General features: G+C 37.4%; 1 long non-coding RNA gene and 1 other non-coding gene across 3 annotated transcripts in view; one reads left to right on the top strand and one right to left on the bottom strand.

Moving 5' to 3' along the window:
* Positions 1–677, bottom strand: part of LOC134800964 (small subunit ribosomal RNA) — a 1,908-nt gene extending 1,231 nt beyond the window's left edge. The window contains exon 1 of the ribosomal RNA XR_010145607.1: positions 1–677. This exon is cut by the window's left edge and continues 1,231 nt beyond it. This is a non-coding gene — a ribosomal RNA (small subunit ribosomal RNA).
* A 3,348-nt stretch (positions 678–4,025) lies between these two features.
* Positions 4,026–5,000, top strand: part of LOC134800447 (uncharacterized) — a 1,312-nt gene continuing 337 nt past the window's right edge. Inside the window, exons 1-3 of one of the 2 annotated variants that reach the window (XR_010145541.1) lie at positions 4,026–4,105; positions 4,370–4,553; positions 4,892–5,000. The exon at positions 4,892–5,000 is cut by the window's right edge and continues 337 nt beyond it. This is a non-coding gene — a long non-coding RNA (uncharacterized LOC134800447). Of the gene's footprint in view, positions 4,106–4,369; positions 4,562–4,891 lie in introns of both variants that reach the window. The other variant, XR_010145542.1, reaches the window with a different exon arrangement.

Here is a 5,000-nt window from a genome sequence, read left to right as displayed (position 1 = left end):
GACAGTGCGTAGCACAAATGCAACTACGAGCTTTTTAACCGCAACAATTTTAGTATACGCTATTGGAGCTGGAGTTACCGCGGCTGCTGGCACCAGACTTGCCCTCCAATTGTTCCTCGTTAAAATATTTAAAGTGTACTCATTCCGATTACGAGGCCTCGTAAGAGTCCCGTATCGTTATTTTTCGTCACTACCTCCCCGTGCCGGGAGTGGGTAATTTGCGCGCCTGCTGCCTTCCTTGGATGTGGTAGCCGTTTCTCAGGCTCCCTCTCCGGAATCGAACCCTGATTCCCCGTTACCCGTGACAACCATGGTAGTCGCAGAAACTACCATCGAAAGTTGATAAGGCAGACATTTGAAAGATGCGTCGCCGGTACTGGACCGTGCGATCTGCAAAAGTTATCCAGATTCATCAAAATGTTACGACTTCGGACGCGAGGCCCTCCGCCGATTGGTTTTGATCTAATAAAAGCACTCATCCCATCACTGGTCAGAGTTCTGATTGCATGTATTAGCTCTAGAATTACCACAGTTATCCAAGTAACTGAGTAAGATCTAAGGAACCAAAACTGATATATTGAGCCATTCGCGGTATCGCCTTAATACGGCTTGCACTGAGACATGCATGGCTTAATCTTTGAGACAAGCATATAACTACTGGCAGGATCAACCAGGGAGCTGCCGTGTTCACGTGAGTCTTGTTTAGAGACACAAAACACTAGCGCCGACGCGTGCGCCAATATCATCTATTGTATATACTACATAGACGACATATACCGCACGCGTAAGACACGAGTCGTATACGACACACACCATTCGGATGTACCGAAATTGGCGTGGCGTATCGTAGACTGGTGATATTTTACTTACCACTATTCTACCTGGTAGGTAGCGGGTGAGTGAAAGCGCGCACACGCACACACAGTGGTGTTTCATCGCGCCGATGTAATCGAACGTTCTTCCACGACCAGACATAAAAATCTCACTATTTATTTTTTAGATTCTTTTAACATAGTCGTTCGTTACGATTTATCGCTCGCCCGGTATTATAGAGCTAGTTGTAAACCCTCAACCAATACCGTAATGAAACTTACAAAGCGTATCCGCCGCTAAACTACTAACCGCAATTACAATTGCGTTTTAGGTTTTGCGATATGAAAACACTGAGAGAGTTTTAAAACCGTATTACCGTTGGGGGTACAACTTGTTCTTTTGTTTTAAATCGGATTGTCATCCGATCGATCTTCGCCACACGTATAGGAAAACACTATTTCCTCGCAAATATGTTGTCATCATTCAAACCAATCGGGAACGTTGCGTCTCGAATTGGCGATGGTGACATCTGCAAGTCAATACAGCGTGTACTTCCCCCGTGGGTAAAGATATAATATATTTCCCGTCTGTCACGTTTCAATATTAAAACGCGTAAACTAGGAACAAAGTGCAAATAAATAATACAACTGTCACCACCATGTATAAATACATGGGTGTGACCCGCAAACACCTAAACTCGAAACTGTAGGGTACAACAAAATACACTACACTTTGAGGAGAAGGTGCAAAAGTAGGTACCTCCTAAACAAGGTACTTACATTTCTTGGAAGATGTAGGTATATTATGAATAAGTAACATAAGTACATACACCAACTTTAGGTATTTTACTGAAAAATTTGCTGCGAGACTGTAACCATTTCAAGGACATAAATATTTTAAATATTATAAAATGTTGCATACAGTATGAAAAAAAAAACCTCCATTTTCTTTTCTTTTTTTGGTTTTTCCTTTTTTTTCTTTTTTTTCCGTTTTTTATTAATTTCTCCTCGCTTAAATATGCATAAACCCCCCCCCCCCCCACACCCCCCCACCCCCTTGCCCCCTACCCCCTCCTCCAGGTTAGGTCTGATCGGGTTCGGTTAGGTTAGGTTTGGTTAACTTAGGTTTGGTTGTTGGGTTAGGTTAAGGTTTTTTCCGTTTAGTATTGATTACTCCTCGCTTAAATATGCATCCCCCCCCCCATTAAAAAAAAAAAAAAAAAAAAAAAAAGTTAGGTTAGGTTAGGTTAGGTTAGCTAACCTAACCTAACCTAACTTTTTTTTTTTTTACCTAACCTAACCTAACCTAACCTAACCTAACCTAACCTAACCTAACTTAACCAACTCTAACCTAGGTTTGGTTAAGTTCGGTTAGGCTAAGGTTTTTTCCGTTCAGTATTGATTACTCCTCGCTTAAATATGCATACCCCCCCCCCCCCCCCCCCCCCCCTTTAAAAAAAACAAAGTTAGGTTAGGTTAGCTAACCTAACCTAACCTAACCTAACTTTTTTTTTTTTACCAAACCTAACATAACTTAACCAAACCTAACCTAAGTTTGGTTAAGTTCGGTTAGGCTATAACAATTTTTTTCATCATCATCATCATGACGGATTTGCCCTGGCATCATGCCGTATTTGCCCTGATATCATGCCGTATTTGCCCTGATATCATGCCGTATTTGCCCTGATATACGTCATAATGCCAGGGCAAATACGTCATAATGCCGTATGCTCATATCCAGCCCCATATCTAGCCTCTGACTTTTATTTTTACATACTTAGTTAGGTTACATTAGGTTAGGTTAGATTAGGTTAGGTTAGATTAGGTTAGGTTAGGTTAGATTAGGTTAGGTTAGATTAGGTTAGGTTAGATTAGGTTAGGTTAGATTAGGTTAGGTCTGATTGAGTTAGGTTAGGTTAGGTTTGGTTTGGTTTGGTTTGGTTTGGTTTGGTTTGGTTTGGTTTGGTTTGGTTTGGTTTGGTTTGGTTTATTTTTATAGAATACAACCGAATATAACCTAATTAAGAATTCATTAGGTTATATTCGGTTGCGAGGGTTTCAAAGCACGAGGGAAACACAAAATTTTTCACCACACCAATCCGAAGCAAATATTAAATGTACAATATCAAATCCAAATTAATGTTTATCATCCAAAATCATCATTTATAAGTCAATTCTACCAGCAAACATAAGAAAACAACTCAAAATTTGCATTTCATTACTTTGTCTGTCTCACATGTGAATAAAATGCAACTTTGCTTTCAGTTTTTTAAATGCAAAGTAAGCCTTTCCGAGCTGGTGTGGTGAAAGAAAAGAAACTTACATACTCCAGAATCATAAGGATTCTATAAATGTTATTAAGATCCCCGCAATTTGCGAATTTCGGTTTTCGCGGTAGCCCCCCTGTCTCTCCTCCGACGTGGAATGTGGAATGACATATAGAACGACGGGGTTGCCAGAGTTCGAACTGGGCTGGTTCATGATGACTTGACAGAATAAAGATTTCCATTTTTTTTTATTAAATTTCACATGAATCGGTTGAGAATTGTGTGTGACAAATGGTTTCATTGTTTTTTTTTTTTCCTGCTCTCTTATTTTATATCCCTAAATAATAACATTAACACGCCACACATAACGTACACGTAATCTACCTAATCTATTTTTAACATTAGCATAGCTTTATTAAGCTTTTAATATACATACATATATTTATTTATTAAGTATCTCTCGATTCCTAATATAAAAGTGTAAAATATATATAATATAAAATTGTAGTATCATAAAAAAATATTATGGTAAAAAAATATTTGCACACGGCGCGCACCTCTTCCAAATAATACAAAAATCAATAAAAATAAACGTAAGTACATTTTTTTTTTACACATTTTTTAACACTATATTATTACACGCACTAGCCCCCTCCCTTTTTACTCAATCATATTAAATTTCGTTTCTACCATTCATCGGTTAAGGTGTCTACAGACGTTGTAACAAATCACATTAGATTTTTTTTATCGATATGATATATGCTGGCTAAGTTTACCAACTTAACCAGCAAAAAACGTAAGTTTATTCAGAGCTTTAGATAAATAATAAATAGATGTAAACCTACCTGACGCAAATCGAATGCGATCAAAGGTGAGTTGTGTCTGTATAGCCCCTTTTTTTACTGACATTGATTGATTGACAGTGACATAATAATTATGTCACATTGACACATTAACTTCGACGACACAATCGATCAATACGATCGATCCTTTATTATTTATATATATAAACAAACAAACAAACAAGTAAGTAAGTTATTTAACCGGTAAACTTTGATCGCCATTAACCATTTTTATAAGCCTTTTATTAACTTGCAACTGGAGACATCAGACAGGAGGTGACCATAGGAACTCTGTGATAAAACAACGTAACCTAACTGGGTTTGTGGTTTTTAGAATTGTCTCGATGAGTATTAGTTGCCTGTGGAAAGAAAAGTACAGTCAGTGACAAAAGCTTGTACCAAAAATGAAATTTTTGCTAAAAAAAACTCATTCATAATTCCTTCACAGGCACACACGGACCACATCCAAAATGATTCGAAGTGTTTAGTTTCGAATGTACACATAGACATTTACCATTTATTTTGTGACCAACGGGCATCAGAGAAGTCAGGAAGACAAGTATGACTTACCACTGACATCCTACGGCAGAAGATACCCCTATTGACAGTGTCTTAACATGAAGAAACAATCTGTGAGTAGGTAACTATTAAACTATTCTGTACTAAAATGTATAAAACTACATTGGATTCATTCAATATTATTATGTGAAACTATTTAAGTATATATTCTTGTAATCACCAATATTTTCATGTCACAAAGGACAATACAAAATTATTAATATCAAAATGATACATATTTTTGTTTTATGTACAGTGATAAGTTTTAGTCTAATATGATTTAGTGTAACTGAATGCAAAAAAAAAATAGGAAATAAAAATTACATTAGGCCGAGAGATGTACTGAAATTTTGGTTGGGTCGACTGTAACCTTTTTGAATTTGTAAATATATCTTAAATTGTTGTAAAACAGGAACAGCTGGCTGCTGGCTGGAGTGGTGCGGACTAGGAGCAGGTACTGGGATGGAGGAACGGGCTTCTCATCGTATTCGGTTCCAAAACTGGACTTTTACCTATTATAC

Source organism: Cydia splendana, chromosome 20 (genome assembly GCF_910591565.1).
Source record: "Cydia splendana chromosome 20, ilCydSple1.2, whole genome shotgun sequence".
NCBI classification, from domain to species: Eukaryota; Metazoa; Arthropoda; class Insecta; order Lepidoptera; family Tortricidae; genus Cydia; species Cydia splendana.
This window is presented reverse-complemented; position numbering and strand designations above follow the sequence as displayed.